Here is a 17,623-nt window from a genome sequence, read left to right on the forward strand (position 1 = left end):
GGCAACCCATAAGGCTCATGTTCATTTTTTAAATTTTAAATTCATTTACTTTTTTTGCGCTAATTTTTGATAGCTTTTTTCATTTATAAAGGGATTCTTCACATCTACAGGCAAATATCTTTCTAACGGTGTGCGTAGATTAGCCCTGCGATGCACACGAGTTGAGATAAGAGGTTTTCAAGAACTATTCTTGTATATACATAGGATGTAATTAAATATATTTAAAATGCTAGTAAGATGTTAAAAACGTTCTTACTTTTTTGTATATGACATTTTATCCAACATTAAAATCACCCTTATTTTATATTTACACATTATTTTATATGTCCCGCCATTTCGTGGTAGGAAATCTAAATTACCAAAACATAATAGACACAATTAAATATAACTAATTAACAAAAATATCAACTTAAATATCTTTATGATAGCTCTTAACTTCAAAATAACTTTAAAACTCACTATAGTTTTTTTATTTTTTATAATATTGACCAAAACAACTCATTTAGGCCTAAACTCATTCTAGTCAATGTTTTTAGAGGAAAAGTAATTATTAAACTATTCACTTTAAAATCATGATTATATCAAACATAATAATATTCTTTTATATTCCATGGACTAAACATGCCTTGGATGCCATAAAGTAAGATAATGTTCTTATCAATCCACACGCGCTACTCTTACCAAAGTGTGTATTTGAAAAACTAAAATACAAACATTTATGTAATTTATTATAGTTAATTTGTTATAGTTTAAAATACAAACTAAAATTTCTTCTTAATCGTCTCTAAATCATTTACAGACTTAAAATCGCTTTCACAATTTTTTTCCCTCGACATAGAGTAACACGTTGTGGTTACGGCGTTGCGTAAGTGCCACACTACTGTTCAGTGTTAACAAACACACAATCACAACATTGGTCTAATGGGCCAGCGGTGCTCCAAAGGCTCATCTGCTGTTAGAACTGAACCAATATTGTCCCTTGGTAATGTTGGAATGCAGGTCAAAGTGGCACTTAATGAATTTTTATTCATTTTTTCAAAGTTGAATTAGACATTCCATCCCCATGTTAAAGTTGTAGCCAGGTTTCTCAGTTGATGTGAGCCACCTACAGATTGCACTGATCTAAATTACTGATTTCTGCCAATTACACGATGGCTTTTACCAAGTCAAACTGATGACTTATTATGTGCTCTAGCAACTGTTGTGACCCAGCAACTATGCCAGTAACAAAAAAAAGGTACAAAATAGAGTTTTAGACACCGGAGCAATCTGTGACTGGCTCAGACAACTACATTCTTTTATAGTAAAAAATTGGCGACAATGGTTGAATGCACGAAAAGAAACAGCTGATATTGCGATAATATACTGGCCTTTAGCATTTTGTAACTAAATTTTAGTTTCGTGCATAATAAATAAACATCTATTATTAGTGAATTAAACTAACTCTCCTACATATTTGTAACAAATGGTTTGATTAAAGCTAACACAATTTTTATTTAGAGACCAAATTGCAATTAAATTGATTTTTGTGTAATCAATTTATTTATTATGTTTTTCTGTGATTTATGGTAAAATGTTATAGATAAACGCTTGATTTTTGACCACGAGACATTCGTATCATTAATTTAATTTCTTTACCTATGAGATCTCAATAGTAAACTAAGTTTTTTTGTGTAAACTAGAATATCATATTATATATTATATATCATATCATCAATTCCCATACACAATATTCTACTGATATATCTAATATTTTGTACAATATTCTAATATCAATGAGATCTCAATAATAAACTAAGATTTTATCATTATCATTTCCCTGTACAATCTTCCTAATATTATAATGTGAAAGTTTTTGTGTTTGTTTCTTTGTTTGTTTGAAGTTCAATCACGCATTAACTACTGGACGGATTGGGCTGAAATTTGGCATGATGGTAGCTCACGTTCCCGATTAACATATAGGCATATTCTTATCTCAAAAATCTTTTCGGGCTCTGCCCCAGTGGCTCTGTAGTTTCTCATGTTAACCTTATGAGTATTCATATTTAAAGGGAATTAAATAATTTAGTCAGCTGTTTCAACTAAAAAAGTTGGTTCTATGATATGCAAAATCATTAAAGGTTTTAAGATTTACCAACAGGGTGCAGCACTATATTTTTTTTTGCATTTATGAAAACAGCTAATTTTAACTAAGCAGCAACAACAAACTGTGATATGCAATGAGAACTGTCAAAGTAGGATTGTTTACAGTTGTGTTTATGTTTTTAATTTCATCGATAATTTTTTATATTTTGTGAACTTTTAATAATTTCTTTTTCTTTATTGTTTAGATGAAGTAGTGGAATATTATGGCTATGGTAGATGTGTTTTTACCATAGTATACCGGAATAAAGAAGCAAATTTTATCAAAATGTGTCCTCCCCCATTGCAAGTTCAAAGCTTGAGTTGAGTATAACTGCTATAAACATTTTTTTACTTATATGCCACCCCGTACGAAGGACGGGTACTCTGCTAGTATTCTAATAAACTATTGAGCTTAAAACTACTATATCAGAGATTAAATACCTGGTTGCCAAAGAAATCCTTGGTTAACTTCTTGAATAGTACAATTTTTAAATATTCTGGAATTCATCGAATACATTTTCGACAAATTTTTCAAATTTAATAAATCTTTTAGTTGAATTTCGATCAGTAGCAATACGGTCATCGTTATCGCAATGCATTTTAACGTTGGCAAAAAATTGGCAATCTAATTTTCTGCTAAAACTAAAAAATAAAATACTTCAGCGTTTGAAATATTCATTACTCGAGCTAGACAGGAAATCGAAAGAAAATGTTTTTATGAGACGGAAGCAGATACAAATGAGTTGCGAATTCTTCTTCTTATCTCCGACTTAGATGAGCTGAAAGAAATTTTCGACAAAACCAGTCTCGACAGTTGATTAGGTTTTGAAGACTTCAGACCACCAAGCAATTTATTTTCTTAGAAATATTCTTGAGTAATTAATATTAGTTTGATAATTAATGCAATGTTACCTGTAATTTTTAATTAATTACACGGAATTTTTTGGTAAAAAAATATTTTGAATATATTCGGTGAACAAGTTAACTGTGCCACACTTAGTATCTCAGAAACTATAACATTTAGAGAAAACATTAAATAGGGAACTTCAACTAGTTTTTAATGACATTCAAAAAAATATTAATTCCAATGTTTCAAAAATGGCCACCATTTTCCAATATGGCGGCTAACATGACATATGTTTATATTTGAAAATTCCAAGATTCGAACTAGCGACCCTCAGTTTTCGGCACACCCTGTATCAGAAAAAATTGAAAACATTGCGTTATTCTTCGGGGTTTATTTAGCGGGAAATAATTTTATTTCATCCTTTTACGTTGAGCAGTTCGTCCGTAATCAATTTGAGACACCTTACGTGGGACTAATATGTACGTACTGTATCACAAATATATAAATCGGTGTAGGTATCACAAAAGTTTCAAGTGATTAATTAATAATATTTAATTACCTGGTTGGAGGGTAACCAGAACCAGGATTACCTTACAATATCCAGCTACTCCAATGTGTACACATTCCATTCCATTTAAAAGTGACTTAGAAACTAAATACTACGAACGCTGGGGAAACGAAAATCCACATAATAGTTTAGTAAAATTTACAATCGTAACAAGGTTCCATCAAAACCTAAAAGCTGCTTATATAACTCATCAAAACTGCAATTACAATTCAATTGGCAATTTAACACATTTTCAATAACATGTCCTCACCATAATTCGTAAACAGACCAAACTCCACTTGACAAACTTTGTTCCAAAGCGAAGTAAGTTTGTCAAGTCCCAGGAGACGTCTGCTGAGTTTACCGTTGACAAGCGATTAGAGTTAAACTACTTTCAAGAGGCGAAGCTCACGGTCACACAGGTTATTGACAGCTTGTCAGATACTGTTTAGAGGGTAAACCCCCTTTATGTGACGTGTAAATGTCAATGTTGCATTAATTAACTATTTGTAAATAGTTGGTTACAGTTTAGCATAAAGGAGTTCGAAATACTTATATCCTACACCACGTTGCTAATAGATTTATTCATTGTACGTATCATTCAGGGAATTCATCACAATTAATTGCGTAAACATCAGTACGTATTTGATAAACGTTAGTATACTCTTACTAATAGTGATATTGATATTATAATATTGATTTGATTTTGATGTTCACTAAATAGGGCCGCTAACAAATTAAGGTAGTAAATTAAAAATATAACAACTAAACGCTTGAAATTAAAATATTTACTACTTGAAGTGAAATGTTTCGGACTTAGGCATTTTAAACTCCAATAAATACTAATTACTTAACTTTTGTTTAAATTATTTGTTTTGTCTATATATGATTGGTTTTACATATGATTAAAAAAAGCTTTTAAAATTACCTGTTAAATCGAATCAAATTTACACCTGAAATATGTTGTAAAATATGCAACGTTGTTTTCGTGTACCGCAATGTATTTAAATATTTTTACTTGTTTCAGGAGATTTGATGTTTTTGTTTAACCTTGCATTTGCCCATCTACATGGTTCCGAGGTATGGGCGTGGAACGTATCCAGCAAAGGGTGACCGATACAGAACAAAATACCCCCGCCGCAGCAAACCTGCAGACTAAGCGAATTTCCATATGTCTGATTGGATTTACACTAAAATGTCTACTTAAAAATTTAACATTTATTTCCTATTTAAATAGAATTATTTTAACAGATACTTAGGTTTGCTGCATCAGGGAGGGTAAAACTTTTTTTGTAAAATGTTAATAGTTAGTAAGAAATAAAAACATTTTCCAAATTTGATCAAAATATGTTCATAAACAAGCAAACTACAACAGTTTACTCATTCTCCATAAGAATAACATGGGAATTTAAAATTTACATTTTTTTGGAATTTTCTCCGTAACCCTTAGGCGCATAGTAACACTTCAATATACTAAATTATTTGTTTTTTTAAGCTCTACAAAATGGTTTGAAAAGATTTTGCAAAATTTTATTTTTTTTGGGTCAAAAATGGGAAAAACCTATTTTTACCCCATAAAACCCCTCGTAAACCCCCGTTCCCATAGTCCGATCATGCTGGTTCGCGAACTCGTTCGAGTTTATCCCGCCCTACACCTTCAAAGCAAATTTTATCAAAATCGGACAAAAATTACTCAAGTTATTGTGCGGATGGACACACACATATATATATATAGATATATAAAAATTTGAACGAATGGTGTTTTTGGCCTCTGGGGACATCAAAATGAAAAAGTAAATCGGTCCCGGGCCTAGGTCTTACCATGAGACCTACGGTAATAGCTACTTCCCTATAGGGAAATTCGCTAAAAGTGAACAATATTGATTCAACTTTGTGGCGAACAACAGGACACGAACTCAAGAAATCGCTGCAATGGACGTAGGTTGATCGTTCTATCAACTGAGCCACCGACGTCACACAATTCATAATTTGTATTACTCAATTTATCAAATTTTAATGACAAGAAACGGTTAAATTAAGGGCAGATTGTACTCTTTCAATGGGGATGAAATTTTTATCCTCACGAGACTGACCCGTTTAAGGGAAAACCTGAGATTAAAGTATTTTCACTAACCTCAAATCAATAAACTCTGTCGACATTTCAAAATAGGTTTAAGTCATTACACTAATTTAAAGACCTTAAAACTTTCACTCAAACAAAAATTAACACATTGCTCTTAGTGGAGGGGTGTATCTCTTATACAAAAAGTTATCGTAACTAATTTTAAATCCGTAATCGAACTTAAAACCTAACACCTTCCCTATAAGCTTAGGACAAATAAATATGTAATGGTCTGTTTAAATTGTTTGACATTCCAAATTAGATACAACAATTTCTTGTAGGTAAGAGAATATATCAAAAAATGATTTGATCTATTGAAAACCCATCATCTTGATTTACTTGTCTTCTGCAAGTATCAGTACGACATTATCTTCGATGGCGACAACTGATTCAAATGTTGCACTTAAGGTTTACATTTTCTGAAACCTGTGTTCAGTACGAAACCTTTATGTTTGAATTGTTTATCAATTAATTCAACTTATTGCTAAATACATAATAAATATACCTGTCATATGCAGGTAATATTACATCGTTGTACACAGTACACAATAATTAATTCAGATAACCAAAACATAATATTTTAATAAACTGTATCGTACAGCTATAAACCAATTACATTATAATATATTATTACAATATAAAACGAAGTGGTTCACCCTTTCGACGACATGACACTTACTTTTGTTAATAGCTAATTACCAAGGTTCACCAACTGGATATTTAAGAGGATTGTAGATTTACTGACGATCTGATAACCTTTTCAAATATTTGTATTCACAAACTTTACCTCATTAAACTTTGAGATAAAAACTACCTTCCAATTATACACGAGGAAAACAGCGAACTAAACTAACTATCGCCCGTCGAATATTTTTAATGATGAGTTTACTTAAAATCAAGAACATAAATTTCGTACAAAAATTAAGATATTTTGTAGTCAATTGACGATTGTATTTGCTTAAGCGTTAAACATATTTATTTGAAATAGTTATGACAAATAAAAGGAACATTTGAGCTGAAATTTTCATATATGATGTTACAACTCAATCTTCAGTATAGTTTATTGTATTTCGAGTATAACTTTCTCAATGGCAGCACACAACCGTTAGCACTAAACATTTTATCCCGTCAGGAAGAGAAAACATTTGGCCGAGAGCCCATAGCACCATTATACCTTAAACCAGCGATGATTCGCCCATCATACTTTGTCTTCTCATCTTTCATTTCAAACAAGTTATACCTCTCCCAGTCACTAAATGTTGACAAAGTAATTGGATATATTTAGCTCAATAATACAACAGGTAACAGTGCGTATCAACATTTTTGTTTATATTTCATTATTATTTAAGTAAAATCATGTACTATAATCTATAACAAGCGCGTGTACGGACAAACATTTATTTTCGTCCGAGGATTTTTAAATTATTCTGTTATTATGGGGTATTTAGCCACGAGAAATCGATTGGAGTTGGTCACAAGGCTGGGAAAGTCAAGTTTCCACAATACAACCCTTTAAAGTACCGATTTTAGTATACCTTTTTGTAGCTGCTGTTAATAAAGCTGATGCATGTAATTTGTATAGCAATCTATGTACAGTATTTATAAAGATGTATCAAAATATTTTAATTTTATAATATAAAATTGGTTTACATTGGTAAACGTACATAGTAAATAGCTTTAATTTAGTAAAATAACTTATCTACTAAAATTTTTGTTTAATTCAATCCGAGCTTGCTCGGTCTCCTGGTACTTCATACTTACATAAGTTTTACTCATGCATTGTGTACTTCTGTTGTGAACTTTAACCTTATGAATAACATCATGTAAGCATGCTCTACATGAATTATATTATTTCCTGACTCCAACCTTTTCTAACAACAAATTTCTTCGGTGAGGCTCAAAATGCCATAGTATACATAATTTTGATTTTAACTTGGCCGTTTGTTAAAACAATTTAAAATACTTAGGAAGTTTCAACAATATTGTTCATTACAGAGCTTACACTTTCCCGCCGGAATCAGAGAAACGACAGTGAAATGACCAAGAAGTGAATAGTTAAAAGGACGCACTGCGGTCACCGGAGTGGTCTTTAACTTTTAACTAATGTCTCTTCTGACTGCTGTTTTAACTCATGATTTCTCTTCACATGACTTCCATGAAAATGGTTTGATTTAATACAAGCCATTGAGTTTTTTTTAAATATATTTAATGGAGGTAAAAGATGATAATCAACAAATATCACCTTCAAATCTATTTGTAAATTAGTAAGTTTTAATAATTTTTTAAAGATAGTTTCACGTAAGTGTTGGAAACACATTCTTGACACCTTGAATCAAATACATGTGCATATGCCTCTTTATTTGATTGTATTAAGTGACATAAAACACTCAAACATCAAACATCCAGTAACACAAAACGGCAATCGTGATATGTCAACCTTTTATGTGGCCGAACGAAACTTCTTTATTCATTTTAAAATATTTTGGAACCGTTCAAATGTACTTTAATTCCAAATTGAGTTCATTTTACGGAAATGTAATAGTACTTTATACAACGATCGTGTAAAGACTACTTACGCGAGTACACTATTTTACTTACGATCGTTTTTGGTCTTAATAGCTGTTCAGTTGACGTCCGAAGCATTACAATTTTACAATTTTCTCTCAATCCTTGAACCTCATTGGTCCGTTACTAGTGTTGTGAAGAAAACGAAAGCTGTAAATTAAGTAAATAATTCTGTAAAGTGAATCATTTCAATTCTAAGAACTAACCACTAGAAGAACTAATTCTCGCCACCTAATACAGGGTGAGGCAGTGAAACGGCACGGTTACGATACCGGCTGACAAGGAATTGGGGGCTGTTAGAGTACGTTGAAAACGAACATAGGCGTCTAAAAAAGTGGAAATTTCAGTAGTCATGTAGCGTTGGACGATTGCACAACACGCGTTTGCTGTAAAGGCATATTACAAAATAGTGGATTATGGTTTGTGCTCAGCGCACTAACCGTTGCGAGTTCAATCTATCGCCGTGGGCTTCCGTGCAATCCAGGAAAGCTATTCTCCTTTGGGCACAGAAAACGTACGTTTTCTGTGCTTTGGGTGAAGAACTTGAAGCCACTGCTAGCACGACAAAGCGCTATAAAACGATTGCAGACGTTATGCAAACGCTAAAAACGTCATGGGCTGATTTCAATTCATAATTCAACAATGTGTACAAAACCAAGTACGCCATTTTACTGACACTGTATTACGAAATATAATTCTTTTTAAGGTGGAACATTAATTTCCAGTCATGTTGGATTTATGTTAAAAAAACTGTCCTTTTTTCTAAATGAATTATTTGTGATTTTTCAAAATTGTGCCGTTTTACTGTCTCACCCTGTATTTGTTAGCTATTATCATTGACTATATAGTCAAAGCTATTATCTAGGTATCTAAATGCCTATGCCTTTAGATGTACAAGTTCTATTCGCAAAACATACAAAAATAAATAAAAACAGAAAAGAAAACAAACAATCAACTTTTGGTCTGTCATTCTAGTATATTTCCTTCTGATTAGTCAATGTTATCAGGATGGAAGAATCCATTTAACGTATGAAGGACACGGCCGCAGTGGGCGGGTCCGGTATTGTATGCTGATTACATTGACTACAGATGACTTGCAGATCTCACCTGATTGGTGTGAATAAACATAGCGAAAACGGTCCATTGAAGGCGTGGCTGGTATGACATAAAAATAGGTAATTTGAAATTGTAATGTAATTAATTGATGGTAATAGGTTGTATAATATTTATCCCATAAAATCTTAAGTAAACCCTTGTTAAGTAGTCCGTCCATACTGGTTCGCGAACTCGTTAGAATGAACAGACGTTTGCACGTTTGTGCCAAATTTCATGAAAATTACATAATTTTTATTTGAGTTATCATTTTAATGGACACATATAAATGATAATTTTAATGAATGAGGCCTCCGGGGACATCGAAACGAAAAAGTAAATCGGTCCTGGGACCAAGTCTTACTATGAGATATGATGGATTCGCAGAAATTGTAAACATAATAACTTACACAGTTATAGGCTACAAAATAGTTATTTTCAGTATTATGAATAAGGATAAGGATTACACCATAATGGGGCAAGGATAAATAATATAACTCAGATAAGGGTTACAGTACTTTTGATAATTTGTAAAACATGACCAGCAAAATATAATGATACACAAAACGGTGATTGATTCATTAACGGTTTCAAAAGTTTTGAACAGAAAAATATTTTCCCAAAATAAACATTTGTGATGAATTGTCATGCAAACTCCGCGGATTGTTTACTTTTAATCCAATTGCGGTATCTGCTTTGTTTATAGCTTGTTATTCTTTGCTCTTGTTATTCTTCTTTTCACGTAAACCCTACATTACAGATAATAAACTGCGGGTTTTCAGCGCTACCAACTTAAAAACCTAAATTTAATTACGATGAACATTGATTGTTTGTAAAAAGACAAATAGAACACATTACATACTTACTATCACTACAGATCACCGATAAGTCATTAAAAATGCTTCAACATTTACATCAGAATGAAAAACGTCGAATTTAAGTATTTATAATCAATGGATTAACGTTAATTAAGAAGCAAAACGAAAGTATTCGTTTATTTAAGTCGCATCGCATCGCATTACAATCTTTAAATACATACTTTATTGGGAAAGACAATCCACGTTATATTACACTTTTTTTTAACAAACTTATTGCTATTGTCTAAATGATTTCCGAAAAATTTTCTAAAATGTTGATATCCCAGATGTTGTTTTGAAATTGTCGGCTAAATACAGGGCATTGGCCACCAAAAATCGTTTAGGTCTAGATTTTTTTTTAATTCAGTTTATTTAATGTCATCAAGGATTTTTTTCTCGGAATGTGAGACAGCAAATGCTTGAACTCGACTTGTCGACGTAGTTGAGTTTGATAATTGTCTCTGCCTCTTTTTTCTTAAATAAACTTTCATGAATGTAGTAGTAATAGTAAATTGTATATTGTTACATCCAGGTTTAGAGGAAGTGTATCATGAGAAAGCCTAACTCCTTCAAATCTTTGTTTACTCAATTTTCTCAGCCGCAATTCCGAAACTATCCTCAGCCTTTTCTGCAGTCTAAACACTCCTTTCAACATATATTGTAGCTATGCTGAAGAGTACATAACTAGCATAATTACAATAGACTCATCATCTACTAAACCATCACGACCACATAGGATGAATTTTGTACAACCCTACACACGTCAGCATAAATATACATCTTTTCAGCAGAGATTCATAACTGTTTCCAGTAATTGGGCAAAGACGAGGACTATAAACGTTCACACCAGTTTTTCCTGCAATTCAGTAACAAGGATCAGCCAGTTCCTAGAGCCACTAGTTAGTTCTCAGACCACGCACAGGACAGGATAGGCGGCATGTAGTGGCATCTAGGCTACATAGCAAAAACTGGCTCAGACAGCGCTGAGCGTAGCTGAACCATCGGCTTTGTCTCCGGGACTAGATGGAAATGTCACTAAGGTAGGCGAAGATGTTTTTAATCCAACCGATAATTGGAGCAATAAGGATGGTATTCCTAGGAACCAGGAAAATAGATGGTTGAGTAAAAAGTTTATTGGACTATTTTTGATTTTAGGAATGTTGTTTGGCAAGATGTTTTTATCCTACCTTCACATCCTAGGACGGTAGGCTTCTAGCCTGGATTTTTATATTACATGTACTTGAGACACACGTTACTTGTATGTTCAGACTATGCTTTGAGGGACGTGGAATGTCATGACGTAAAAATGATTACATGACTATTCATTGGCGATTGGCTGGATTTTAACTCGGGACCTTAGGAAATGAATTGCGATGTACCCCTAGTTCGCTATCCATTCGTTGGGTACTAGACACATATTTAATCTACTATTCTTCAACAAAAAATTAAGTTGGACACAAACACAACACGAACACGATAGACATTTATTATAGTACCCCCTGTGTGTGGTAAACAGTCATCGTCGACCAGTTCAGTGACGTGCGCCGGCCGGCCAACTATGTTAAATGTCTACCGTGTACGTGTTGTGTTTGTGTTCAATGTATTTAAGAAGATTTGAAGACATTCATTTAAAAATTAAGGTTGATACGTTTGGTGAAGAGCATAGCTGTTACGCCAAAGAGGTTGCTTTTTAAGACATTAAACATAGTGTGTCTAGGGTCCATTTTGAGACGTCCTTATATTTTTCAAATAATTGTTAGTGTATTTTACAATAGATTTTAATAAGGTTAGTTTCTGCAATAGCTTGAGTAACATTCCTCTCGATAAACTGCTCTAAAATCCTTTCCTGTTGAACTACTAAATATCATCACGGTTGGTTTAGTAATTTAAGTGCTGGTCTCTTAAAAATGTGGGCACTTTAATGTAATAGCAATTAAGGGGATGAAGACAGGCAATTAAAAAAGTTCAATTATTCTTTTTAAATCACAAGAAGTTAAGAATAGCCAAAGAAAAAAAATTATGCTTGAGGATTAAAATTATCACTGCTGGTACAGAGGTTAGTTGTAAGTGCATTACCTAGAACAAAAAGGTGGTCTCTCAATGCTTATACTGTATTGGAGAACATCCAAAACCCCATACAAACAATCCAAGTATTGATTCTATACCCTAGTATTTTCGTGTATTGTAATTTTTCACGTGTTCATACTTTAAGTAAAGTGTGCTATTCACAAGGGCGGTCATTGTAGGGCATAGGTCCTTTAATCATTAATAATTCAATCAAGATCTTCCCGACCAGCTCGTTCTCGCACCAAACTCATCTTTCACCTCTGGATGGAAGGAGCTGTCGAATTCATAAAAAGTCCTTTTCACATTAAAGGAATATCATATTTTCAAGTGGATCTGCAGCGCAAAGTAACTTCTGTTAAATTAACGGGTCATGACACTTTTACATAGCTTTTGGTCTCTTTTGGTAGCTTTAGGTATTTGGTGTTTTGTGAATGTATATTCGAGCCTGCATTACAGAAGCTCTGAGCTATAAAAATCAGACCATCCGTGTTTCTTCTAGTAAATGCAGAAAAACTTAGTCAAACCTCAAATTTGTTTTGATACCGTACTCAAACTGTGGATGCGATACTATCTGGTGTGGATTAACGTCCGCACTAGTGAGTACTACGTCTATCCGCAGTACTATCCTGATAATTAGACCAATTCGTTAATACCAATTGTTGTACCAAAAGTTGCCATTATGGGCTATTATTTAACAGCTGTGTCTAAGGAATATATCGGCCTTAGTCACTAATCGCGCCACTCATCCTACACTCATCTCCATTCATACATGGCTTAAAATACTTACTTTGTATGGTAACCATTTCATTGTAAAGTACTAAAAGTATAAAAAGTATTAGGGATGAGGACACAATTTGTTTTGTACACATTTATCATTAACAAGAAGTGAAAAAGGTTTCTTACCGAGTCATCTGTACATCGTTTCTCCTGCGACCATCTGGAATAGATAACAATACACTGTTAAAACAAGTATAATGAAAGCCATATAACCAGATAAACATTTATAGTATAACTAAAAAAATGGTATTTTCAAACGTGACAAGTTAAATGACACTAATACATCTCTAAAATAATAATCATCAATGAAATTGACGATCAGTATCACAATAATGAAAAACACACTTTACTAACTTTATTAAGCAAATATACGTACTCATTAAAATTAATGTTCAATTAGAAAATAAATCTAACAATTTATTGAGGTCAAATTGTTTTGCCATTTTTCACGGAGTATAGTTTGCCATTAGAGCAGTCGGAACCGCAAAGGGCTAAAGAGAATTTTTTAATGATAATAAAACCAGTTAAATGGAAAATCGATTAGTCTACAGGTTTGCTCCGGTGAGGTGTTTTATTTTATTACAAGCTATAGGAAAACTTGGTTAAAAACATGTAATCATAATAAAACGATTCAGGATGCCTTCTAAGTAATTCCAGCGTGAAGGTCAGGACATATTTTGACAGCCAAGGCCGTTCTCACTGAATTAATCATCCTGACTGGCAAATAGTACACACCGGGTAGACATCCTGTAGGATTTCCCATGTGTATATCCAATGTGCATACACATGTTATAAACGTATTGTATACTGTATGGATGTACCATGAATATACTGTTTAACGTATTGTGTACGAACACTTTGTTAACACGGCACGAGATACAACTTTACTGTTGTCTAATTTGATATACTACGCATATCCTTTCTACGTACTTGTTCTCCTTGATAAAGTGTAACAAATTTATGTAATTATATAGGGAGTCTCATGCACATATTATTTACACATTATTAACATACTTAATCGAGATTTAAGAAAACAGTACGTGGCAATTAAGACATTAAAGGTAGGAAAATTGCAGCAGATTGGGGCTATTAGGCAGAAATTTAATCAGTAAGGTGAGTATTTTATTTAGAAAAAAAATTATTTATAGAAAAAAAAATAAACAAATACTACCTTTAAGTTTTTGTAACTTTTTAAATGTTTGTGGTACGCCTTTTACTGTGATATAATGTTGAGATATCACGGCAAAATATGGACCTAGTGGGTTGTAAATACATAACTTTTATCTATTAAGTGCACAATGAATTGTCTTGAGTATCTTGAATGTAGAGACACGATAACCCAAGAAAACTACATTCACTGATTACCACATTTATAACTTTTTCAACAACCCAAACTAGTGTTAATTGCTATAGGTATGGTTAGAAGCACCTATTTTGCTTATATTATTAAATGTGTACATATTTGCTGAGCTTACAAGTCCATAAATAATTAAAAGTTAGTATAAAACATTTTACACATTGCAGACATAGCAAAGTTTATATATTTATATCACAAGAAGCAGCAAAACTACATTGTAAAAACTCACATTTGGTTGGGGTTACCTCCATCTTTTTACATTAATTCTATTTTAGATTTGCGATGAAGCTCGGAGAGTCTTTAGAAGTGCCAAAGGTTTGGAAGCCAGATCAAAACTTTCCCGTTTGCTTTCCCACGCCTTTGATCTCCTTAAGTTAATTTCATAGAACCAAAGTCTAAGGTATAATGCTATAAAAGTGGATAAAGTGACAGAGAGTAAATATTTATTATTATCAATTATTCAAAAAAAAAAAAAATGAAAATGAACTGTACAATGAAAATTATATATTTATGGACCAGCTGCAGATGGTGCTACGAGATAGGAGTGGATTATCATAGATTGGGCTACTATTGAGGGTATTAGTTTTACAGGAACTTGATTAGGCCATGGGCATCCATCAATATAAGCTAGTGGGGGCTCAAGCCCCCCTCTATAAGACCTTGAATCAACCAACTTCTTTATATTGTGCACTAAAAACATAAAACTAATAATCCACGCATTGTGAGAAATGCGTAAAATCAAACATTAGAATATAAATATTTTAACTATTTTCCGGAGGAGGCTCCGACCCCCTCTTTACGGAAAATATTAAGTGCCCCCAGACCCCCTTACTCCTATATAAAATTATTTAGATGGGCGCTCATTGTTTACGCTTAGAACATAGTCAATGTTAGCACTGTACTAACAAAATATGTTCCTTGATTGGTTGGGATTTCGGATTTCCTTGTCTTAATTATAGTGTACAAGGTAAAATCCATAGGATGAATACGAAGTTGTCAGATATAATCCTCTTCTTTTCCCTCCGCTAATTCTAAGCATGCCCTTGTACCCTCTACTAAACAAGTTAATAATCATTATAAACAATTTTTTTATGAATAAGGGTTCATGTGCAGCAGGGTTTATTGGAGGCTTGGAAGACGAAAGCTGTATCATGTTATTTGTTTTTTACCCAATATCGTCCCTAACCGCACCTCTGGGTGTGATGTCCTGTAATCTGACCTGATATAGTCTAGAGTATCTATCGCAGTGACCGAGCTTCTACACTCCCAAGTTTCACGACCTTGTACCTTGAGGCTTGTAGGAGCACCTCAACACGGCCCCAGGACCTCTAGAAGGTCCTTCCACTACGAGCCGCTGGGCAATTTGTCCTTAATGGCATGGTAGTACGTGCGTGACATGTGCTAGTCGTTTGGCATAACACACTTTTGGTAATTTGAATGTAACTACGTACAGGTGGGTGAGGTTTTTAAATCGTGAAAATATTTAGCAATGAAATTTCGATCAGATGTAGTTTTTTATATCACCCTCTGATTTTGCTATAGGCAAAGTATGGAGTAATGGTAAGTTATATTGTTATCTACAATATTACCAAATTGAGATTGTGTATGTTTATTTGTTATTCGATCACGCTAAAACATCTGGACTAAAATGACATACTGGACAATCATACTTAGAACTAATATGACCTATTACACTTTCTATAACTCATGACTCCACGGGTATACAACATCCTGATTAAAACTTCAATCACAGTAAATCAAAACATAAAGGGGGCATTTTTTGTTTTAAAATCCCCGCAAACTATGAAAACTATGTCAACGTTTAAGCTACTGACGACAGGATATGGAATTTAAGGTTCAAACTGTTATCCTAACACTCCTTTTCTCTCATAAACTATCCGCCAAGTTAGTTTACGTTGCGTAAATCGCACAGCTTGCATTCTACGTTCGCGGACCGAGGTGGTATTGGTAGGGCGTACTAGTGGGAGGCTCTAACTACTTAATAACCTGTTGCTAAATTGAATTAAACCTACACAGCCTGTGTTAATTGTCGGCCTGGGTGTGAATGGATTTCACCGATGATTCACACCGAATCGTAAGTTGTTTGCTAATCTGAACGTAGAACAACTTTCTTACGTCTAAACGTGCTAATCTGTTACGTAGAGCGCTCTTTGTTTTTTAGGTGGTTAAAAGTATAAAGATTAGTAAAAAAATAAGAGACTCAATGTCTAATTAGCTAATCCACACGAAATACTACAAGATGTGTGTTAAACCAACCAGACAGCATTTCCTGTCCCACGCCTAACTGAAGTGTTTTTGTTCGAAACAATTCGTTAATTAAACAATTTGCCTGATAATCCGATTAGTGGAGAACACACGAAAAATTATGTTAGCTTACGTCATTATTAACATTAATTTCATCGAAACATTTATGTAAATATTAAACTCAGAACACATTTTACCAACGCAAGCTTTAGATAAAAATTTTAAAGTAGTTTGTTGAACAACATTTCTTTTAGTTAATGTAATTTAAAACGGTGAATTTACATAAACAAATTTATCGTTTTAAATTAAACATAGTTTTAAACACTTACAAATTAATAAACTCGTTGAATAATTCCAAACAAAAATAATATCAACTTTGAACATTATAAAATTCGTAAATCAACCTTATACACATAATGTATTTACACATCATGAGTACAGTATTGCATTTAAATCATTGCATTGAGTATTGCATTAAAAATGCAAACTAATATTTGGCATATAGATACAGTAGACACTTTTGCACTTTTCCATGCGCACATACTCGAGTGCCTTTTTACATAGTAAAACTCACAATTAGGGTAAACTACTTAAAAGCCCCATTGGAATAAAAAGTGCATTTGTCCTTTTAGGACAAACAGCAATTTCTCTTCCAATATTATGCAAGAGATTGTCGGTCTCTTTCAATTTTCCATCTGTCCAACCACATTTTGACCCCAACCCTTTGCCTAAATGTAAAAGGCAAGCAATTCGTAATCCGATGCATTGCAAGAATTAAGTACGCTTATGCATTTTAGTATCGTCAACAAGATGAGAACCCATGACATAACTTTCAAGGATTGTCCGACACGCTGACTGAAATCCTATAATTACTCGTACAAAGCCAGTTTTATAAAACACCTAAGTTGCATAAGATTGTCATTCATATCATATCCCCATCAAATTTTCCTTTGAAGAATTGTTTGTCAAAAACGTCTGCCTAGGTGGATGTCCGTGACACATC

The 17,623-nt window shown here is 33.2% G+C and overlaps 1 protein-coding gene across 3 annotated transcripts in view; it reads right to left on the reverse strand.

Annotated features, from left to right (window-relative positions):
• LOC128985324 (apoptosis-stimulating of p53 protein 2-like) overlaps positions 1-17,623 on the reverse strand; it is a 445,246-nt gene that overhangs the window by 368,167 nt on the left and 59,456 nt on the right. For all 3 annotated transcript variants that reach the window (XM_054404718.1, XM_054404720.1, XM_054404717.1), the window contains exon 2: positions 13,125-13,158. The gene's annotated coding sequence lies outside the window, so the exon portion shown is untranslated. The remainder of the gene's footprint in view (positions 1-13,124; positions 13,159-17,623) is intronic.

Source organism: Macrosteles quadrilineatus, unplaced genomic scaffold, assembly GCF_028750875.1.
Source record: "Macrosteles quadrilineatus isolate MER2022 unplaced genomic scaffold, UCM_ALF_1.0 Scaffold_2__2_contigs__length_208266976, whole genome shotgun sequence".
Taxonomy (NCBI): domain Eukaryota; kingdom Metazoa; phylum Arthropoda; class Insecta; order Hemiptera; family Cicadellidae; genus Macrosteles; species Macrosteles quadrilineatus.